Genomic DNA, 24,349 nt, shown 5'->3' with positions numbered 1-24,349 from the left:
AAATATAGAAGCTCTCTCTCGCGATATTCGCCGGGATATTCTTTCAAGCCACGTAACATTTATATAAATTAATCTATTTAGCGAAACTTGATACATCCCGGCGTACTGACACCCGAGCGATTGAACGTCACACGGGCTTATCTTGTATCTAAAAAAAAGGAAAAAAAAAACTCTACTTACTCCAATAAAAATAGCGTAAAACGCGTAGCAGAGTGATTATAAAATTACGATTTAAACATGCGCGACGCGCGAATCTCGTTATCCGTTCCATCGTCGAAACAACTTGGAGCAAAACATACATTCAAAGCGGGGAGGAATATACGCTTCAAAGCCGGTAACTGGAGCTCCTAACCGTATCGACGCAATGATTTTTCGCCGTGTCTACTAGCCGCGTCTGTACACTCTCTATTTCCGGATCGCGCTGTACGGCGACAATATCACACGGGCACGTGTATGCGAGGGGCACGCACACGCACGCCCGTACGTGCTCAGGCGCAACGACGGAGATACATTTCGGTAGAATCGGACCGGATATAATCCGGCGCACTCGTCCTGCGAGCAGAGGGCTCCCCGGTCGTCGCCCTCCGCGCGTGGATTCCACATCCCCGATTCGTCCTCTTCCGTTTTCCTCGCGCCGCCATCGCCTCATCCTCCAGCAAACCTCGTACCGGCCATCCGTAGTCACTGCGCAAACACGCGACAGCGTACGGGGCTGTATTTCGACCGGCAAGTGGTACGAATGCGAAATGGGTCAGGCGTAAGCAGCGAAATCACTGCCTGTCCTATCAGACCACTCTCTCTCGCTCTCTCTGTCCGTCGTTCTCTCTCTCTCTTTCTCTGTTTCTCCCGGCATTTCTGTCCCGCCGAGCTTTGGACAACCAACAGCACGTGGACATTGTTCGATAGTACCGGAAGCCACTGCCTCTCGACTGGCCGCTCGCGGCTCGAAGAGAAATATTAACGTATACTTTGGACCCCAGAAAGCTACACGTCCAAAGTCTGACAAATTTATGGGAAACACAGGTGTATACGGTATTAGTAAATCGTCGTTGCCGCGCGTGCTTCGACATATAACGGTCCGGGCTCTACATTTCCGGGTGAATATTAATTAATGTTTCCAGCTAGAGCAATTACAGTTATTACAATTATTAGATATTGAAATCGACGAACCTCCGCTTCGGAAACAAAGAAGCAAATAATTTCAATTAAAAGAAAGTTTGTATCGTTCGTATGATTTTAATTTCTTTACCGCGCCGTCGTATTTATCCCGGAGAACTATGCTGCGAGTAAGTCCGGAGCGTGATGACAGAAGCGCGAAGCGAAAGTATGCATTTGATGCGTGATTCATAAATAATCCGCTTCACGAAAAGCTTTTTGAAACTCTCCACTTAAGGGATAAATGCTTAATCGACTGTATAAAGGAGCCGAACGGATCGCAAATCAGTTGATAATTGAATCGGGGATGAAAAATTAAAAACGTGACTTAGATTATAAACTTTATCATTTGCCGCGAGAGGAGGGCTAAAGACGTGCGCGAGGGAGTGTCGTCTCCTTTACGTAGCAAGGAACAGCAAATTAAAGTCTAATAGAGCGAGGAAACTCGGAAGTAATTGAAGGGCCAACGTAGGTCTCATACAAAGGGAAAATATCATAAAAAGAGCTCGAGACTCTCACGCTCGAAAGGGCTTCAATTGAAGCTCCTCGCTAAACAACACAGGAAATCCTGCAAACGTACGCGAGACCAATTTTATTATTGCCGTCGTGATTTCTTTATATACGCGAAAGTCTCGCGAGATAATAAACGTAAAAAGAAAAAATAAAATATACGCCTCTAATTTATACCTGCTACAATGTTGGAATCATCGTTGATATTTTTCTAGAATTAAATTGATCCGGGACAAGCAGTCTGGTATTCGCGACTGCGTCGCGAGTGCACTTTGATATTACTTACAAGACTTTATATTAATTAATTTCCTCGTTAAACTCGCGAATTAAAATGTCCCCCTCCTGCAATTTTATCGCGCCATATCCGCCTCACAAAACGACCGAGCAACTTTACTCGTCCTCCCCCTAAAACACAGGCGCTTTGATCCCGACTTTATCGCGACGTTTTTGGAAAGTCCGAAAACTGCCGAGACCTCACTATCGCCGTCCGACAGATTGTTCTCGGTTTGAGCTCGTTTGCTACTCCGTTAGAACGCGACAGCCAGCCTCGCTGTTTCCGTATGCCGCCCGTTCCATTTTTACGGACACGCACGTACCGTTTTACGCCCTACATACGTTTTCTCTCTCACAACGCAGCAACACGCGTCGCAAACGGGCAGCTTTACGAGGGCGCAATTTTTTCTTTTTTTTTTTTTTTCTCCTTCTCTTCTTCCCTCCCGTTTCTCTTTCCGAATGTTCCACAAACGTCGTTAAACGCGTGATGGAAGAGCGGAAAGGTTACCGTACGTATACCCGCCGTAAGGAAAACCGGCGAGTGCGGAAGGTTCCGAGGGCGAGTCGTCGTATTCAGGACGCGCGATAGCTCAGCGCGGCAGCCAGCGCTTATTTTATGGGTAATGCATTTCGCCATCGTACGTTTATTTTATTTCGTGATTTTCCGCGACGGCGTATCACCGTGCACGTACGACGTGGCGTAACACACGCCGTTCAGCGCATCGGTAACATCGCGGAATCTGACGTCGCGCATCCGTTAGACGCGCGGCGTCGCCTTCGTCACATTACAATTCTGACGCGCTTATTTGTAGCCGCGGCGCAAAGGACGGGCAGGTAATAACATTAATCTCCGGATAAAAAGTTAAAACAAAAATGTACGACTTTATTAGGTTCCTGCAAGTTTACGATAATATGACAAGATATTAAAAAGAAAAAGAAAAAAAAAAACAGAAAAAGGCAGCGGAGCTTTTTTTTCACGTTACAAGCGAGCGTTTATTTCAAGAATGTACAATGCTGTCGGCTGGATTTATTGACTCGACCGTAATATTATGTACCGGAATGTCTCCCGTGTTACTGAATTTAATTTCAATCTCGGCAAATGCCATCGCAGCGTTATTTCCGGTAGGAGAGTAAGAGAGAGAGCGACCAGAATGAATAGGACGTCGAAATTACTTGACGTTTAAAAGAAGAAGGAACATCCTTGTCGCGTTTTCCATTATCCGTATATATACACGTCCGCCTGCGAAACGCGCGGGCAGTGAGCTTTGTTTTGTCGGGGTAAACAGGAATGGCAATAATACTCGGTGTATCGCGAGGTATCGAACTATCAGGCTCTCCTGCGGGACCAATATCGCGCGCTACAAAAATACGGAAAACGCGATGGAACCGGTAGCGACATGGGCAAACAGATAAGGTCGTCCACGTGGAGGCAAGGAAAAAAATAAAAAGAAGGGAGGGAATGACGTCGAAGGTACGACGGTTCCCTCCACGGGATTTTCCTTCAATTTCCTTCTGCGGATCTCGACTGACGCGACTCTGCCTGTTTAAAATATTAAAATCATTCTTTCAACGGGATTAATCGTAAATAATTAGCAAATAAAATTGATCTAACTCTGACGAATAAATTTTTAATTTAATTAAATTTAATTTAACAACGATTTTCTGGTTTCTCGTACATTTATCAAAATTATCGAAGAACCTAATGCTCGATAATTACGAATTTTAATATTACATAAATGTAAATCAGCAAAATGCAGCGCGAGAAAGTGAATTACGAAAGGGAAAAGTATACATTACTTTTACATGAAAAACTTTTTCATCGCGAGTGATGAATAAGCAAGATACCGCCGCGAGAAAATAACCGTCAGCATTTTATCTTATCATCCCCTTTCCGAATATTGTTTCGTACTTTAATTCTCAGACGCGGCGATTAATTCCGCGATTGGAGTGCCGCGAACGAACGTACGATGCGGCGTAAAATACTTCGTGCGCCGCGGTATAAGCGACCGATCGTTGAATATCACGAGCCGGAAGTAGCGCAGGAAGACGAATAGCCCAGCGGCGTGCCAGCGCGCGGCAAGAAATCGATTGTCCCCGCCTGAGATTAATCGGCATGCATAGTTCACTTACAAGTGTACACGTCTGACGGGGATGATTGCCGCTTTTATCGAGCCGTCCTAATTAAAAGGTACGACGAGGTATCTCTTACGAATCAACGCAAGGAAATGATTATTCAGGGTCGAAAATCCGTTCGGCCCAGTCTTTGACTCGGACACGTTCCCGCTGGCGGGTTCCCACGGTTCCGTTTACACGTGTAAGACATTCCGCGCGAAAGTCGCCCGGGGATGGCGATCAGTAATGAGGGTGAGAAGCGTGAAATCGTCGCCGATCCCGTGCGGGGGATTCAATCTCGATCGGCGAAATCCCGCCGCGTGTTCGCGGGTCATTCCAATAGATTTAGTCACTTCGGGGTAACAACGTGCGCGCCCGTGGTCCTGCCCGGATGCACTTGACACACGCGTAACACGTCCACACACGCACGCGTTCACACGCGCGCGCGCCTTCGTTCGTTCGTTCGCTCACGCGCGCGGCGGGTTTGTAACGGAGGCGAGCGCGCGGCGTTTATGCAAATTCGAGCATGTGCTCGCGGGAAGTTCCTAATACAATTCGGTTTTGCGTGCGCGTACACGCCCGGTACTTAACCGTTGTCAACTGTATCGGCGAGATTCGCCCTGTCGTGCCACGTCCGCGCAACAATTGCGCCCCGTTCACCCACGGTCGCCGTGTTTTTGCCCTCTCGCATAAATACGAGCCGCTGTCGCCCATCTCTCACTGGTTGTAACAAGCGTGCCGGACAATCTGTCATATTGCATCACGTGTATTAATAAATACTCGTGGAAATTCGAAGCGTCGAGGAGGAGAAACGTGAACGAAATCGCGTCTCGCAGCGACTCTGCAGTACCGAAACTGCTATAAAAAATTTATTATATTATTGTAATTATTAACAAAAAAAAAAAAAAAAAAGACGCTGTTTATGCGGAGACGCTGAATTGTTCGTTTCTCAGGGTTTTGTTTTCGCAGTTAAAAATTTTTCACGCTCACATGGGGGTTCTACGCGCGTTATAATTCGCGCGTTTAAAACACGTAACGCAACGCCAAGGCGTTTTAACAAACGATGATTGAGCGACGGTCTAAATATAACGCGGTTAAGTATGAATTAAAAGGGGTATAATAAATGATATACCGCATGAATGTTAATATTTCTCTCGGGTTTACTTTTTCCCGCGGCATGATTAAGGACTCGTTGCGGTTCAAGCGTCGGATTAATGGCGCGCCAGGACACGGTGCGCGACTTATGAATATCCATGAGGCGACTTCCGCGATCGGCGATGCGCCGGATCGTTTACCCTCTATCATCTATAATCGCGCATCGCGCAGTTCCGCCTTCGTGAATCCGGCCGTATTTATGACGTTTCCAAAAGTCTCTCGAATCGCAGGGGGCCCGGCGAAGCTGCCCGCAAGCTGTCTCCGAAAATATTATAACTCGGGGCTGAACGGCGGTCGGAATTTTATGAATAATCATAAAAGTCGGGGCCGTTTCGCGACACGTCAGCGTATACCGCGGGATCCTTACACGCGGCGATCCCCTTTCGCGTAAATCGAAATGTCGGCCACGCGCGTATCGCTGGCTGTAAAACGGCCGGCGCCCGTCTAATCTCGTAGCACCCGCGGCGCGGGATCTGCGACGTTCGCAATTCGAATGCGTGCGGCGTAAGCGCGCGGCCTCGAAAGACACCGGGGGGTCGATAACCCGGCCGGCAGCGTCACGCTGCTCGATGAAATCGCCGTTCTTCATCCCGCGACGTAACGAGCGGGAAATTGAATCCATCGGCGCCGGCCGCCGGCCGAATCCCCGCGTGTTTACGTCATCGGCGCGATGTCCGGCGTGCCGATTCCCTTGGCGCGGCGTCGCGTTTATGTCGGTTCAGGATTTGCCTGGGAAATTGGCGATTACTAATGCGTGACCAGCCCCGCGGATTGACTCGTGGCAATAGCCCTCGCCGACCAGCGGCGACAATCGGACGAGCCCTCGCGATCGCCAGCTCGTTTCCAAACACTTGAAATCGTTCACGTCAAACAAACCCCGTGCTATCAAAAAAAAAAAAAAAGGTACATAAATTGATTGTTTTATATCGTGGCTCTTCTCTATAGCACCCGTCGATTCGCGTTACGAGAATCTCCGGCTAAGGTTCGACCGGATAGCAGGCAGGGTGAGAAACGTATAGGAAAGGCAAACGTTTATCGGCACCATCCGCTCGTTCTTCTTTTTATCGGCGCGAGTCGAGCACGCGTTCTATCGTCTTTACCCTTCGACGGTGCTACCTATACGCCGTTTTCCGCTCCGTTGCCTCTCCGCGACCGAGGTCGCGCTGCCCCCGCACCCCTTCCCGGTGGATGAAAATATATCATTCCGCCTTCCTCGCCGGGAAAAGTAAGTAGGTCGCGGCGCCATTATCGCTTGCCACCGGACCTTCCGATATACTTGCAGCTCCCGCTAGCAGAATACATATCCCGGCGCGACACATGCATAAGTTACGAGACCGAATGCGCGTGCAGGTCCGACTCGGGAGTCGAACGCGGTGGCGTTCTCTCGGCGCGCCACGATTTCTTCATCTCTTTATTCCCACAACGTCCTTATATTTTTATACTTGCACCTCCGCGAGCGCCCGCGTCGCGATGACGACTTCGGCGGGAGAAAATCGAGGCTAAAGGAACGGCTTTATGCGTCCGTTATCGCGTCGGGCGAACTAGTGCATGAGTAAAATACAATAGAAATAAAATCTTTACTCCGAAAGTGTATAAATGCGCGTTAAAGATAGTCATGAACAGAATTTAGCGGGGTGGAATTTAATTGTTGTGTTTAAATTTACGTGGAAATCTTACCCGTTTGGTTTAAATGTTGCGCATTATTCACGGTGCAATATATTTTTGTAGCGATGTAAATTATGTAGAAAGAGAGACAGAGAAAGAGATTAATCAGAGCGGTGTATCAATGAAAAATACCCGAAATTCCGTCAAATATCACAGGGGCATGTCGATAATGTCAAGGGGTGAATATAAGCGTCCGCGAAGACCGAAAGAGCGGCGGGTGCAAATCTTGGCCGGAACCATCGGTGAGACGAAGATCGCGAGGAGGTCACCCACGTCAAAACTCAGCTGGCTCCGCGCTAAAGCCGGCTTACTTAGAGATTGGCTCCTGCACGGGCGATGCATATTTATGAGTCGTCGTTCTCGTGTCAAAAGAGCCCGAGTTCGTTCCAGACGATGTTATCGATTAGACGTCATTTGGGCATCGCGAGCTCCCTAAAATATCACTCGGCAATCTTGTTATACACACGCTATACTATGTACGCATTCACCGAGTTTCTCGATGTCGATTCAACGTTGATCTTTAACGAAAACCTTACTTCTAACGGTGGCGTTATTTCAGACCTCCATCCCAGACGCTTATCGTGTATATTAATTTTTTTTTTTTTGCAAAAAATGAAAGCATTTCTCTCCAGCTTTCTGTTGCGAAAAGACGTTTTTGTAACGCAAGCGAAAGAGTAAACGCTACTTTCTCCAAGTATATATACCGGCGATAATAGACAGTAAAGAAGAGAGAGATTGAAAAAACTTTCCGCCTTGGCCAATATCTTTCATGGATATTCATGAGTTATTTGACTTTTGGAGTATGCAATTAACAAGCCCCATCAAACTGTTGAAGTAATAACTTGGAGTGAAGCTCTAGTAGGGACCAGAGGGTAGGGGCGGGGGGGAGGGAGGGAGGGCCCAATCGATCGATAGTTTAGCAAAATGCGTTCTAATACGATGGCAAACTATCCGCGCAATATCCGATCGGGAAGATCACTTTCATGGATATTCATGGGGTTATTTCTCTTCCGAACGCCCTGCAGTTAAAACCCGTGCTCGCACCGGTTGACTTACACGGGCTTGCACCAGATACGCGGGTACGAACCTTGAAGAGTGCTTCCGGAAATTTGCGAGAGTCGAAAAAAAAACGTAGCAGCGGCCAGCGTAAGCCGCACGCGATCGATCACTTTCGGAGCTCGGGAGCGAAAACTATTAGTTTTACCGTGCGTAAGACTCGACGTCGGTATCACCCGCCGTCTCGTCGATTACATTAAAAGTTCATCGCGATTAGACGTTCCTTCGGAATTATTTAAAATGCGTGGGATCTACGTGGTCTTGTTATTCCGTTATCCGTAACGGAGTAACATGGTTCAATGCATGCGATGAATTTTTAAATGAGCTGTACAAGCCTGTCGGTCATTCACCGTTCACTTGAATAAGTTATAATTAGCTAGGCGGTTATATCATAATGCAGCCGCGGTGATATTTTAAATTTTACAAACACACGAGCCAGACAATAAATTTCCATTCACTATCGATTGTATTATTCACTATTGCGTGATATTTAAAGCATGATAAAACGCAAATAAGCTCGAAGCGCTGAAATAAGTTTCAAGTAAAAAATTTAAGCTTTCCCGATATTCAATCGGCGTCGTATAGATGTAAATTAAATTGCATCTTAAACATTGGACATTTAGCAGTCCGTTTGAAATAAAATTAATTTTCCAATTATATGTGCAATTTAATGACGGCAACGAATAATTTCTTAAAAATAAAAATAGATATAACCGTATCAATTTAATGACTCAGGTAAATGGATTAATTACGTGTCTCTATAACAGATGCATTCTTATTAGAGACGTGATTATCTCCGGCGGGAGGGATAGAGGGAGGGAATAACGAAAAGCAGCAGGCATGCCCACCCATCGTTTCGTTTAATAATTTAATTAATACCTCTCATCGGTGCCGCGATATTTCATAAGTGGATTAATGGGCGGTGGCTCACGCCGACGTGAAATAATGACGGGACGTCGCGCGACGTTACGCAGACGTCCCCGGCATCGTTTACGCCGTTTTGCCCCCTGTTTACACAACGCCGGGGCTCTAATCTCAGCCGGCGTCGACAAATGGATTCTCGTAATTCTCCGGTCGATTTACAGAGTTCCGATTAACTCGACTCCGAACGACTCGGCGGCCAGAAAGTGGCGCCCATTGTTGCCCGCGCGTCGCCGAAATGCTCGGTAAATGGATTGGACGGATGCCGAAAGCGACGGCTCGAAAGAATCTGCGGTTTTTTTTTTTTACGCGCACTTTCCCGTCGCGGTTCGCGCTCGATCGACGCTCGCCCTCGTAGCTTCCCGTTAATCAACGAGTCATATTCGAAAAATCTTCTTTCTCGCCTCTGTTCGCCTTCTCTCTGCCGTATTAATTCAAAGAGCTTTTCGAAGCCGACGTTCGGATGCTCTCGGGCGTATTTCACGTGCGCCGCGCGTTTTTCTATCAGGTGATAGCACGCGGATGTTCCTATTCTCAAGTTCCTCTTCTTTTCGAGTGCTTTCTTGCACCGACTTTTCCAATCTCGCATTGTCGCGCTTTCGCGTTTCCGCGAGAGCGTTCGGAATGTCAACGTTTCGCCGACGGTCTCGATATCGTTCCCTCTCGCTGCACGAGTATCGCGCGGATAGAAAAGGAGCCCGTCCTAAAGGTGGATGAGGCGAATAGGCGTAGAACGCGGGACGTGACATTCAGCCGCGCCTCGCCCGTTGGCCCGGGCACTTTGCTAATTGCAAAAAATCCGCGACCTCGATATCTCATCGGCTTCGTTTCCGGAAGCGTTCCGCGGATTTCAGATTCACGGGCCGGCGCGCAAAAATAGCGCGTATTCGCGAGCGCAAGCACGGTGAGTTCGGCGGGCATATAATAAGAAAGTAATTATAAGTTTCGTAAATCTATGAAACTAGAGGTACAACTTTAATCCTATAGTCGTGAAAAGGGATGGGAAGATGCCGCGCGGAAGTTCGGGGCGTAATATTTCTCTCGCGGATGCACTCATTCCGTCACGTCCGCGGTAATTATTACGCCGCGGCACGTTAATCTGGGGGTTTACGCTCAGCGCAAGAATAGCAGTCTCGATAAGATTAATTACCCTCGTCGGGCGTTCGCTCCCGCGGACTTCCGGTCGCGTCGCCCGGGCTGAATGCAGTTATCGCGCCGATGTTATCACCGTCGGATCGGCCGAACGTCTACCGGCGGCTCCGAATAACCGGCTAATAGCCCACGAAACCCGTGTTGTCGGTCGGCACGATATAGAATCGCGGAACCGTATTTTGCCATGCGGTATCGCCCGGCGTCAACAAAGAGCGAACCCTTTCTCGCTAATGAACCACGAAACGCGGCAACGTCATAGAAATACTTTGAAAGGCGAGATGCACCGCCCGCGCGCCTTCTTTTGTTGCTTCTCATCCCCCTATCCTTTCCGCCCCCATCGCCCGACCCTTCAACCTATCCATCTATCTTCGTCCTTTATCATTCCTTCTCATCGCGCGGTGCGCCCTTTTCCTTCGCCCACCGTCGCGATGCTCTTACTTCGCAACACCTGCGCCTGTTCGGAGAAGCGCGAGCTTTCTTAAAATGATCCCTGGCCGATCGCGGCATCTCTTTAGAATTCCACCCTATTTAGTTCATTGTATGTCGCGAGAGCAAAAGGTGACGTAAACCACGCCGATACCCTCGAAATACCCTCTTTCTCGCGACCGAGTACGAAAGGCGAAAGGGCGAATCGCGCGGATACACCGTGCGGCTGAACTCTTTGTACGATATTGAATTTCCAAGTTCGATATACTGCGCGCATTGTGCGAGCAAATATTTGCCACGCCATCGCGGGGATCGTTGAGCACGTATCCGAAATTCGTAAAGTAAAATTATGCGCGCTTAAAAGAAACGGCGTTATAAATTCGAAGAGATCCCGCCTGCCTCTCTTCCCTTTCTTATCCGCTCGAAAGAAAAGATGAAAGAAGAACGCGTGTAATTAAAACAAGTATTCCCGTTAGCCCGGGAATAATTGAGCTTCGCTAAAGCGCACTCGCTCGGATCGCGGGAGGCAAATACAGGCGAAGGGGTCGACAGAAAGATTGACCCGGCACTCAGTGAAATTTATCGTAAGAAAGAGCCCCCAGGGTCCTCTTGGCTTTCAGGCCCCACTCGGGTCCTTCGCTCGGAAAGGATTCGTCGACCCTAATTCCCGTGCGCCGAATGGAAGAGGATGAAAGTCGGCGACCAGCTCCGCGCTTCAAGAACGGGATCGATACCTACGATCCGAACGCGCGATCGTTTGAGGTAGAAGGCGAGGTTCCGGTCCTCCCGCCTTGCACATTCGATACCTCTCTCATTAATCTTGTGTACGTCTTGCCGACGAATGGCGCACGCCCAAAGTCAACGCGACATTACGCGAATTGCTGTCGAATGAGATACGGCCGCGCACAGCTCGAAAATTTAACGTTTCTATCTGCGTTAAGCAATCCCGTCATCAATTTAAACACGACGTTCTGCATATTTTCCCGTCTTGTCGAATCTATCGTTTTTTTTTTTCTTTTTTTTTTTCTTTCCCCCAAAAAAGTTGTTTACGAGAACTGGATGCGATTTACGATACCGACGAGTCTCTCAGACCGATTAAAAAGACTAGATGACACGAATCAACCAGCGGCAACTCCGGAATAATTCTGAATGGACGATGAGGCTGCTGAATTCCGTGATTTCGCGGCGCACGTCCGTGGAGCTACATCATGAATATGTAAAGCGATTGTAGGCTGTCACATCACCGCGCATCCCGCGTGCCTTCAAAATACTTTCCTCCCTCGCGCGGGTTCGACTTCTTTAACAGATTCTCCGATTATCCGGGCGGATATTTTAAATGATACCCACCGCGAGAAAATAAATTGCTCATCGGCTGGCAAAATACTGGTAATTGTCTCGACCGTGCAACGTCGACAGACGCCTCGTCATCAACGTCACCGTCCGTCGTCGTCGTTCGCCACAAAACGCTCTTTAATTAAAAGCACCGAGCGCATTCATTGACTTCGTAATAATCCATTCGCGGCGTTCAGAAAACGCCGGGACGTTTAAAATGTCTCTCCGTGAATATTACAAACCCGTCGCGAAAACGTTAACGAGCGTAATACCCGCCTTTTTACATTAAGAGGCAATTTCAGACGAGGGGGGGAAAACCTCGCGTGCGGCGCGTTCTTCTTTCCGCCGTTCATAACTATTCGCCTAACTCGCATCAAGTCAAGTATAATATTTCTCCGCCGCCTCCATCGACGAGGAACGCTTTTCGATCCTCCGTTCTCTACCTCTTCCGTTCACCGCATTACCGCGCAATCTTTTTATCGCGGAGTTTATTGCCGCCCCCTTTCCTTAAGGGAATAAACATCGGGTGTAACGTGTGTTTACGTACACACATTCGAGACGCGAAATGATACCGGCAAGATCTCCGCCGCGATCTTTAATTCATAGACGTGCACTCGGGTTAAGGTCTTTGTAAATTTTCACAGATTTCCACGGAATACGTACGTGATCCTGAATGAATGAATGAACCTTATCGGCACCGACCGGTCGAGTGTCGCAAACGGAAAAGTTACGGTTCGGGGCTTCGGAGGGAAATTTCGTGGCACGAATCACTTACGTATTCGCGCGATTTTCATAATACGTTGAGTGGCTTCGACGAGAGACATTAGTATTCAGTAGTACACCCGGTGTCTCTTTCTTCCGCCCGAAAATTATGAATAATTCCGTCCGCGTTGACTGCACGCGATTTGCAACGTGTAAATCCGAGAAATTATCCCGTAGAAATGTATTACGCGATACTTTCTGTTTATATTGCGCAGCCCCACATAAGAATACAAGTTTTCCCTCCCGAAAAAAAAAGAAGAAGAAAAAAAAAAGAAGCGGAAATATTTTTCCATGCAGCATTTATTAATCTTCTGCATAACATTCTCGTATTACGTTTAAATACCGCCCTTAATTTCATGTTTAATAATGATGCAACGAACGCCTCTGTTCCGCAATTTCCGCGAAAGTTTCGCACATATCTTCGTTTTGCCGTGGAAACAGTTTTATCTAAATAAACGAGGAACTCGTAGTTAACAAGAAAAAAGGAGGGAAAAAAAAAGGGAATATGAAAAGTCAAACGAAATTATTTACATTTTTGGAGCGAGGGAATAAGTGCGTTATCGAGTTTCTCGTTAAAGTGTTTATCTCGACAAAGACCGCGCGGATACGCCTTATCGACTTTTAAAAACATCCAGAACGGGATTTTGAGAGTTTTAAATAAAGCCTTTTAACGCATCAATTATAAAAGACCAAAAGTATTACAAGTTTAATGAAAAGATGAAAAAATTATCACCCCGGATCGTTGATATCCCGATTCACTCGTGTCTATCAAAGTTTAATTATTTTCTCGCGCTCGCTGAAAAATCCCTCGTAAGTAAATCCGCCCTCGGGCTGACGAGTTTTAAGAACACCAAACGTTTGACCTGCGAAAAAGGCCTGGAGGTGGGCCGTAAGTGTCTCCGTGGTATCTGCCGAAGTATAAACTACCCCTTCGCCGACTTCCACGGGCGATATATAATATCCGGATCTCCCTGCATTTGGTCCCAGGCAAAAGTTGCCGCATAAATTTATACTCTCGGCGGTGAGCCGGTTCGGCGAGCCCCGACTAGGCCGCGGAAAAATCGTAACTTTCCGACGGTACTTGCCAGGTTTTTTTTTTTTTTTTTTTTTTTTTTTTTTTTTTTTTTTTTTTTTTTTTTTTGGTCGCCCTACGGTTCTACCCCTACGGGGCGCGGCCAACTTTCACCGAGGCGTACGTTCCCCGCTGTCTTTCCCACTCCGGCCGTACCCTTCATCCTCGTTTAGAAAATCCCCCGCGTGAATTATCACGACGGGATAACGCGAAAAGCGCGTCGTGCATAGGTATCGCGTGCAATCGCCGTCGGTTTCTCGCGGATGAAAATCAAGAGTTGTTCGACAGCGGGGCGAGAAAACGGATCGCCGAGGAAATTTCGGAACGAGTAGCGTATGGGAATTTTGAAGAACCTGAACGAGTTATCGCCTTCCGACCGGAATTTCGCGCGAAGAAACGTCGTTGCGTTCGAAGTCGCAGAATTTTTTCCGCGTTTATTTATTTAAACGCGTTTGAGCGTAATCGATACGTGATACGCGCTGTAAATTGACGATATATTTTGCATCTGATTTAATAATTTGGTAAAGAGAATTAACATTTGATTTCTACGTCAAATGAAATAAAAATCACACAGCCAATACAATGTTACGCGATATAATTTAATGAAAATTTTCATTGGAGAGCATTATATTAATGATGCAATGTTTCGATAATGAATCGTATCGGGTATCTTTTTATTTTTCCCTTCGCAGACCGCACAATTTCACGCTGCCCGGACGCGAAAAATAATATTTCCCCGTTCTATTTTTAATTTTCGAGTTTCTCGCTCGTTTCTCGCCTCTCTCGCGGGCGAAAGCCCGAAGAAGCGTAACTAAGTACCGTAACGAGTTAATTAAGTCACTTGGTAACCTTAGTAAATTCGGAACTTGCATTCAAAGGTCGTTCGTCTGCTCTTGTAGCAAATGATAGAAGTATACTGTGAAGTTTGATAATTAACTCGGAACTTTGAACAATGCTTGACAATATGAAGTACCGACTTTAATTCCATCACCATCCGACGCTATCGTCAACAACTGTAGAGCAATTATCTCGATAACAAAATCGCCGAAGGGTGTCGAACGTCATTTACGGTGTCTTCCACGTAAATGAGAAATCATTGAACAAGATATCGTTAATGTTAACCCGCTAATTGCCACGATTCTTATTCGTGAGAGGAAACTACCTTTTATTTTTTATTTTATCAATATCATCGATCGTGTTTAAATAGTGTTATAAAATAAAATATTAAAAAAATTATGTCCGACGTTAGACCGCTTCTACATATTAGCGCTAATACCGTGTTTTTCAAAAGTTTTTTTTTTTTCTTAATTATGATATTGCATCGCCAGCAATGCATTAAGATAGCTTCCGATTTCGGCGGAACGTATCTTCGAACAAGCCTGCGCGTGATTGTTATAAGGCATATTTTCTCGCGGATCCAATTCCAAGTGAGAAAGAACAGACGAAAGTGCTTGAACCTGCTGCGCGGCAAGGTAATCGTATAATTTCCAACTTTTCCCTTCGGCGTTCTGGTTTTCCCCGCGGCTTTGTTCGTATGCGTTTTCCGCGCGTTTCTTTGACGCCGGGCGCTCTCGCGCGCCGCACTTCGAAATAGAAGGCGGTCGCGGAATATCTTCTTTTCTCTTCTTCTTTTCTTCTTCCTCTACTTCTTTTTTTTTTTCCTCCCTCGCCCTTTACTCTCCTTCTTTTTCGTCCCACGTCCACGGTGGAAACATTCAGCGATGTTTCGCGCTCTCGCACACAGCCCGGCCGCCGCCGGTGTGGATTTGCATTCTCAAAATATAATTCCTCCGGAGTGGCGAGGGTTTATTGTGCGCGCATAAATACTACCCGTCAGACAATTCGCGCAAACGAGCGCCACGAAGCTCGCTACGGTTTTACGTACAGGCAATAACCCGCGCCGTGCACATCCGCGCGTAACCAAATCTCCCTTGTTTACCCGCCGAAATCTTGACGTAAGATACACGATTATCGTCGGGGAGGGACGAAAATTTTGCGCCGATAAAATTCAGAAATAAGGGGGACCCTTCCGGGTATCGCGACGCGATAAAAGCGCGATCGACGGTGAATAGATCGCGGATCGAATTCCTCTTTCATCCGTCACGCGTCCTCGCCGCCTTCGATCTCCGCGAAGTGGAGCACGGGACGACGAGTCTGGCACGTGTCCGGCATGGGATTCTTTTATATCGAGGCCCTATAAATCTGTCGGCAGCCTCTCGTGATACGGATCATGCGTGCGGGAGAGAGTGAATCGCTCGAAAATCGCGTTGTCGAGGACCGGCTATTGTTCAACGCGAGAATCCCTTTATTCCCGTCTCGCTTGTCGCTGACTCGTTTCCCTGGGCGAGAGCAATCGCGGCGCTCGCCCCGATATTGTCTGCGTGTCCTTCTCGCTGCCGACGAACGGCCGTTTGATGGATCGCGACACGAAGTGGCGGCAGTCTGTCTCTTCTTTTAGGTGCCTTTATCGTTGTAATTTACGACGCGCGTATTGCTGCGTCGTGTCGGCAAGACAAACTGCACGGGATACCGACGACAATGCACAATGGTACACAGTCTAAATAGGCGAGCAAACGTTCTGAATCTCTCTCTTTCTTTCTTTCTCTCGTATTGCGTAACAGAAAATTTAAAAGATCCCGCGAGGTGTAGCGAATCGGGTTAACAGCTACCCCTATCTCGTCTCAGATTGCAAATAACGCTCGTGTAATAATTTTTCGTACGGTACTCGTCTCGCAGTAACTGTCGCATAATACAGTGCGGATCTCGAGCTTTTACAATGTCGCATCATGTGGCACGTCTTAAAAGGCAATGCCGTCTTGCTCGCGCACTGCGAATAATTTCGTGGAGTGGCCACTACGACGACGTCGGAAGAAAATGAAAGGGGGAAAAGAAAAAAAAAAAAAAAGAAAAAGGGGGAAGCGAAGAGCAGAAACGGCGTGAGCAAAGGAGCGTGGGGCCGAGGGAGTTTAAAGCGGAAGAGAAAGAGAGAATGGCCAGAAGATGCTTTCGAGACTGGCCTTTCCAGGGCGACGCGACGATTTCCGGATGATTATTCTCTCCATGGCTCGGTTTTTCGCGAAGGGTACCTATTACGAGCCCATAAGCCGACTGAAACGCTTGAAAAGAGGCCTGCCTCCACGAGATTAAGATCAAAGGAAGTGGCTCCGAGCAGAGGGCTGCCGCCGGAGACACGGCTGAGACCGAAACGATGTTTCCGAAAGGTAGCGTTGGGCGAGCAAAGACACATTTCGCAGTCAACACTTATCTACGAGCTAGTGAAAATGAATTAAGATAAGGCCGGCTTTAATGAGACGCGTTCCGCATTACCGCAATTGAATTAATAAACCGTTGGACATTTTTATTACGCGACATATATGTATTTTAAATTAATTATTAACGACTTATATAATTTATCTTAAAAGGAAAAAAGTAAGTGCACGCAAATCATTATCAAAGAATACATTTATTTAGTTTAATTAAACATTGTTCTTAATACAAATAACAATTAGTAGCACGTATTTTCTTTTACGATGAGAAAATTGGCGAGAGATGCTCGGAACGTTTTTTTTAAATAACGTTAAAATCGTGATATACTGTGATGTATTTAAACAGTCGGGGGAGGAGGAGGATGTTTTTGAAGCAAATACCCTCGGTGCTCTTTCGATCGGAAATCGAAGGAGGGATCCTTCTTTGACGGCAAGATTGCTCGAAATCGCATAGCAAGTCCTTTAACTCCCGACTCAACGAAGGGGCTCCAATATGGTGTCGATGCAAAGGGGCGCGGGGGCTGAATAAAGGCACAGGTCTATTTATAGCTGCTTTCGTTTCCGGTTACTCCGTGAATGCAAATAAAAAAAAATAAAATAAAAAGTCAGACCGCGGCGCGCGTCTTTGGTCCTTAAAGTACCTACCCACCTCGATAACCTCAAAGATTACGTCCGTATGCTATTGTTCGAAGCTTCCACCCCTCATCAGGGTGGACTGTCACGATCTCGTTTCATCGATCTTTCTTCCGGTAAGTAAAGAAGCGTGGCGTTTTGCTATTGTTTGCGAAGGGATCGTCGTTATCGTTGCCGGGAATAAAAAAGTAATATCACGAGTTTGAGGAACCGGGAGGAGGCGTGTGAGCCTTATATCTGGAAGGGAAGAGAAAGAGAGAGAGGAAGGGAGCGAAAAAAAAAGTTTCCGTGTAAATTCGTCGGTGACGTTGCGCCCCGCAGCGACATTCTCCTTGTCGGGATGAGATACGACGTAGTCCTGCGTGCGACGCGTCGGACGTCGAAAATAGGAGAGCGTTATCGCTCCCTTCGAGCATCGTACGGGCGACTTCTGTAGCAAGATAACGGCGAGGCGCTTCCTAAGTTCGTAACGGGAAATTTGCAGCCTGGTAGTACACGTAGATACTTCTGTGTCGCTGCAACGAGCCCCCTTTTGTCTCTTATCGCATTACTTATTTTGTATCCCTATTGCGTCAAAATGCTCGCTGTCTCGTATACTTTTATATATCGATGCGCGTATCTTTAACCGGTCGGAATCTAAAGTGAATCACGGTCGAGAACGTCACGCCTCCGCCCATAATGCACACTTTGTCGGGATGAATCATAACCGTCGGAGTTTCGATTATACCGGTGGGTCGATTAATATCGCCTATGTGGAACCGGCGAAATTTTGTCTGGAGAGTAATCACCTGCCACCGGCACCGTTCGTGAGCGACGGTTTGTAAAACACCTTCGTGAAGTTTGCAAACGCGAACTAGAACGGTACGTACCGCCGCCGCCGCCGCCGCCGCCGCCGCCACCCCTGCGCGCGGAGGATGCTTTATAGCCCGTGACAGGGGAAGTGGAAAGAGCGAATCAGCGAAAACAGGGTAGCTAGATATCGAGGAATGAGCGCCGCTGATACGCGCCGTTCTCGCGCGGTTCCGGGATATCCTGCAATAAAACCGAACGATCGTCCGAACGAGGCAGGGCGATCCGGCTGCGGAGGGTTGTCCGGCGCACCGGAGAGCATTGAAAATAATTACTGGCGATCCGACGCGCCAGCCACCGCTCGCGAGAGGAAGCTTTTCGACGGCCGATCGCGGGCGCGGCAAAAATTCACCTGCCGACGCGGACTCCAACCCTTTATCAACCCTTTCCGTTGAATCGCCGTACATTCCGTTATCCTCGCGGCTTACGATCACGACGCGAGAAGCGGAGATAAGACCGGGGAAGGGGTGAGCGAGAGCGCGTATCTCGCCCAAGCGCGGGGTGGCTTCCGCGGTTTAAGCGACGTACTTCCGGCCGCGCGAGACTCGGCGTCGTAAAATCCGTGGCCGGCATACGTGACGAGGGTGCCTATTAATTCGATTAATAGACTGCGCGATCGGAGGGGAGAACACGCGATCGTGCCTGCGAGATTCACGGTGATTCGCGCGAGACGAGCGGAAATTATGTCGTATCGTGCCGCGACTACGCGAGCGAATCCGGGGGAGCGCACCCTTCCGAAAGTGTCCGCGCTAATAATATATATCTATCGTTGGCACCAGTCTTCGTACGAGACGTCGGTGCCGCGTGTAATCATTCTTTACGGGAACATCGTGTCCATTAAGTGCACCGGCTTCTCTTCCTCGTTTATGCCAGAGACGTTTATCGCGAGCACGCGAACGCCGTATTTCTTTCCGGAGCACACTCGAAACGTTGTCCTACGGCTGCAGATACATTCCTAAGGCTCATTTAATTTCGTTCACATAGCGCCGTTTATTTCGCCGCCGTCGTGTCGCCGACGCTTCGCGACGTCCTCTTTTCTTTTTTTTTTTATCTTTTCTTTTTTTCTTTCTTTTTTTGGTTTTTCTTTTTTTGTTCCCTCTCCCTTTGCTGCGTATTCTGTCGGTCGTGCCGATGGAAAATGTAACCGGGAAGGGAAGAAAAGCGGAACGAAGGGTTCGCGGAATGTCTCCCTTTTCTCTTTCTCTCTCCTTTTTCACACCTGCATCTCGGCAATGCGGCGATCCATAATTCCTTCGAGGAGTGCAATTCGGTCGATTCTCTGAATACGTAATTGCCCCTTCCTACACGATGTCGTTCACATTTCTTCGTCGATTTCGTTCTTCTATGTTTTTTTTTTTTTATTTTATTTTTTTTATTTTTTTCTTTTTTTTTTCTTCATTCTGCGTCTCGCTGCGCGTTCACTTCATCCTGCGACGTGACGACGCCTCGTGCAGCCAATGTATCATCGATATTACATCACGTAGGTGCCGCCCTGACCTCAATAACTCGCCGATAGATAGATCGATCGATAGATAGATACATAATACCGCGATGCAAGGTGGCTCCTCGGCGCCCGCACGCGAAAATCGTTCACGCGAATATAAAAAGGGTCCGCGCGACGCCGAGTAATTTATTACGCGCATTATGGCTCCCATAGAGCCTGATATCCCGGTATCATTCGCCGGCGCAAAAATTGTTTTCGTCAATATGTCGCGTGAATTTTCCGCCGCGCGAATATTGCGAGAATCCAGCGTTCTCGTCGAGGCCGCTCGCGTTAACGAGAACGAACGGAAGCGACGACGACGCGACGGGAACAGCCCGAGTGGAAATTCAGCCCAATCGTTGTCTAATGACTAGCTAGCCAATCCGCGGTTTATCTCGTGGCTGTCTAGCAAAATTATCCAGCAAAACTGTCCCGCACTGAGTCAGAAATGTAACGCTCAGAACGACTAGGTACTATATAATTATTACTGGCTGATAACGAGCTAAAAAGAGACTAGTATTAAGCTAGTCAACGAGAATATATCTAATCCGCGCGATCTAACCACTAGCTGCAAAATCAGAATAGATGAATTACCACTCGGGAGGCTCTTTGACAAAAAAACGATTTCGTATCTCGACGTTAAAAGTCATGTCCGCCTGCGCGATTTGTGTCTGTCGAACCGGATCAGTCGAGGCTCGTAAATAATCGAGAGCTACGGGCGCGTACAGATTGAGAGTTCGCTGGGAAATCGTTTGCTGTTAGCCGTCGGCGCAATCCGTCCTAACCTGGGAAGACTTGGAGGTTGTGTGTATGTATCTTAGAATTAATCATCGCGCCGATCCTCGGGCATGGAGACGATTTGCATAATTACTCGGGCTAGGACGAGGTAGACGGCAGCCAATTGTCGGTGCCGACCTTCCGCGAAAATACATGCATCGCGTATCGCATAATTCCAACGTCTACATAATAATGCGAATTATCTGGCGGAAAATTCATTAAACCAATACCGCGTAAAAAGCCGATTATGTCCCCTTTTTGTGTGTTTTTTTCTTCTTTTTTTTTATATTAGACATTACAGAACGCTTTGCGTTTTTATCTCTCTTTTGAAATCGGATAGGTATATAATATATTGTTGCAGAGAATATCAGTCCCCGTCAGAAATTATACAGCAATTGTATTCGCGAAGTGCAGCGGCGTTTTATATACATATTTTAAAATGATTGTATTGTACTTTCAATATTTTTGCATTAGAATTGTTCTCTTGAAATATTTTGTAAAATCTGTCGTTAAAAGGATGACGAATCCATGACACCTGTATAATTTTATGTTGAAAGGATTCACTTGATTGTACTAAAAATCATATTCCAATTTTTTTTTATTCACATAAAAGTGATGTTTTTGTACTAACTAAATTCAATGGTGTTATATCGCGTAACATCGATGGCGTACAATATCACAACCGTGATAATTAAAAATAAAAATTTATATTTTCAAAAACATATATATTTCTTATTTGTTAAAGAATAAATAAATTGAATAATTTAATAGTCTTGTCCGAAGTTTTTGCAGGCGTTCTAATTATTGTATTCTATTAAATATAATACGACGAAACATTTTTATCGTTTGAAATTGATTTATACTTGAACGGCATTATCATTTTTGTTGCGCTCGATTTAGAAGAAAAGAAATTAATTTTATTTAGATGCCGAATAAGTTTGATAAAAGATGTGCATACGTGATACTTAATTTTCAGTCGCGCGGGCTCCACCGTAGCCGCGAAGAGTTCGAGAGGAGTCGGGCGCGCTCGGGCACGATCGGTCGTGGCATTCCGGCACGTAGGCCCATCTGTGTCGGTCGTCCCGAACATTCGGTCGAGTCCATTGTCGAGTCACACAGCCGTTTCTGGAGGAGATCTCGTCGTTCGCGTTCGGTAAGTAATTCAATGTAATTAATAAAGATGTCGGTACCTACGCGAATTAGTTTCTGTTCGGATTGTGGTCGAGGGGAAGACGGGCCGAGGGGATGAGTCAAGTGTATGCTTAGTGAGCCACGGCGGAGTGCTGTGACCTGTCGGTCATTGTTGTTGTTCCGTCCTGTTCTTTCCTCGGCCCGGCTCCGAACAGTAGGTGCGGTATCAGGATGAGAGGCACCCGGTCGTTTTCATACGCTGGCCCCGTGGTGGTTCGTAGACAAGCGTAGTGTGCCGCGACGAAGTATTAAGGTGAGATGGCGGTTACCGGAGCCGGCTAGTGTCGAGTCTCCTTCGCACTCGTATACGTTTTATTTTGCATTAGTTTTTAATTGTCGCGCTTATCATAAATAGTGCTTTTTGTGCATCGGTTACAAGGCTACCGCGGAGAGGTTACCCGCTCTCTCATTGTCAGTGGCGTTTAATCGTCGCGTATCAGAGTTCGATATTTTTTTTTATACAGTATATTTCCCCGAATAAGAACGATCTTGTCACGATAATTGAATTCTCAAAGACAGTGTTTAATCGCAATCATTTTTCTGTTTCAGATTGAAAATTCGGAGAACAGCCAAGGCAGCTCCTTAACGTGTAGCTGGAGGTAAAAATTCGCTTATCATCCTGGACATTTTGATAGTAGGAGGAAAAAAAGGAAAAAGTGGTCTTCATCAACGGAACAATCGCGTGGTAAGAATTATTTTTTACTTGAATATTAAACGCAGAGATTATGTACGAGTCGATACATTTTTATAATATATTTCTACATTTGATTAATCAAGCAAAACTTGTTTTTAGGTACAGATCTAGAGAAGCTATACATGTTCTTGGGTGAACAGCCAACATCTTTTGAGGAGGAGGAGGTGGAGGAGAAGAAGGAGGAGGAAATGGCTTTGCATCAGCAGAACAATCATGTGGTAAAAATTATTTTTTAATTGAATATTAACGTAGAGATAACATTCGAGCCAATACATTTTTATAATATAGTTTTATATTTGATTAATTGAGCAAAACTTGTTTTCAGGTAAAGATCTAAAGAAGCTGTACATGTTCTTGGGTGAACAGCCAACATCTTTTGAGGAGGAGGAGGTGGAGGAGAAGAAGGAGGAGGAAATGGCTTTGCATCAGCAGAACAATCATGTGGTAAAAATTATTTTTTAATTGAATATTAACGTAGAGATTACATTTGAGTCAATACATTTTTATAATATAGTTTTATATTTGATTAATTGAGCAAAACTTGTTTTCAGGTAAAGATCTAAAGAAGCTGTACATGTTCTTGGGTGAACAGCCAACATCTTTTGAGGAGGAGGAGGTGGAGGAGAAGAAGGAGGAGGAAATGGCTTTGCATCAGCAGAACAATCATGTGGTAAAAATTATTTTTTAATTGAATATTAACGTAGAGATTACATTCGAGTCAATACATTTTTATAATATAGTTTTATATTTGATTAATTGAGCAAAACTTGTTTTCAGGTAAAGATCTAAAGAAGCTGTACATGTTCTTGGGTGAACAGCCAACATCTTTTGAGGAGGAGGAGGTGGAGGAGAAGAAGGAGAAGGAAATGGCTTTGCATCAGCAGAACAATCATGTGGTAAGAATTATTTTTTAATTGAATATTAACGTAGAGATTACATTTGAGCCAATACATTTTTATAATATAGTTTTATATTTGATTAATTGAGCAAAACTTGTTTTCAGGTAAAGATCTAAAGAAGCTGTACATGTTCTTGGGTGAACAGCCAACATCTTTTGAGGAGGAGGAGGTGGTGGAGAAGAAGGAGGAGGAAATGGCTTTGCATCAGCAGAACAATCATGTGGTAAGAATTATTTTTTAATTGAATATTAACGTAGAGATTACATTCGAGTCAATACATTTTTATAATATAGTTTTATATTTGATTAATTGAGCAAAACTTGTTTTCAGGTAAAGATCTAAAGAAGCTGTACATGTTCTTGGGTGAACAGCCAACATCTTTTGAGGAGGAGGAGGTGGTGGAGAAGAAGGAGGAGGAAATGGCTTTGCATCAGCAGAACAATCATGTGGTAAAAATTATTTTTTAATTGAATATTAACGTAGAGATAACATTCGAGCCAATACATTTTTATAATATAGTTTTATATTTGATTAATTGAGCAAAACTTGTTTTTAGGTAAAGATCTAAAGAAGCTGTACATGTTCTTGGGTGAACAGCCAACATCTTTTGAGGAGGAGGAGGTGGTGGAGAAGAAGGAGGAGGAAATGGCTTTGCATCAGCAGAACAATCATGTGGTAAGAATTATTTTTTAATTGAATATTAACGTAGAGATTACATTCGAGCCAATACATTTTTATAATATAGTTTTATATTTGATTAATTGAGCAAAACTTGTTTTCAGGTAAAGATCTAAAGAAGCTGTACATGTCTTCAGGTCAATAACCGACATCCTGAGAAGAAGAGGATTAGGTGGAAAAAGTGACTTTGCATCAGTAGAACAATCATGTGGTAAGAATTATTTTTTTAATTGAATATTAACATAGAGATTACATTTGAGCCAATACATTTTTATAATATAGTTCTAT

General features: G+C 45.9%; 1 protein-coding gene and 1 long non-coding RNA gene across 15 annotated transcripts in view; one reads left to right on the top strand and one right to left on the bottom strand.

Annotated features, from left to right (window-relative positions):
* Window positions 1-24,349, bottom strand: part of LOC139113103 (kin of IRRE-like protein 1) — a 314,721-nt gene that overhangs the window by 136,326 nt on the left and 154,046 nt on the right. The gene's annotated exons all lie outside the window — the stretch shown is intronic.
* Window positions 1-24,349, top strand: part of LOC139113105 (uncharacterized) — an 84,376-nt gene that overhangs the window by 33,765 nt on the left and 26,262 nt on the right. For 2 of the 14 annotated variants that reach the window (XR_011547615.1, XR_011547614.1), the window contains 3 exons: window positions 21,576-22,475; window positions 22,810-23,832; window positions 23,940-24,272. This is a non-coding gene — a long non-coding RNA (uncharacterized lncRNA). Of the gene's footprint in view, window positions 1-21,475; window positions 22,476-22,588; window positions 23,833-23,939; window positions 24,273-24,349 lie in introns of those variants that run through there. The other 12 variants (XR_011547616.1, XR_011547617.1, XR_011547613.1 and 9 more) reach the window with 12 other exon arrangements.

This window comes from Cardiocondyla obscurior, linkage group LG02, assembly GCF_019399895.1.
Source record: "Cardiocondyla obscurior isolate alpha-2009 linkage group LG02, Cobs3.1, whole genome shotgun sequence".
NCBI lineage: Eukaryota > Metazoa > Arthropoda > Insecta > Hymenoptera > Formicidae > Cardiocondyla > Cardiocondyla obscurior.
This window is presented reverse-complemented; position numbering and strand designations above follow the sequence as displayed.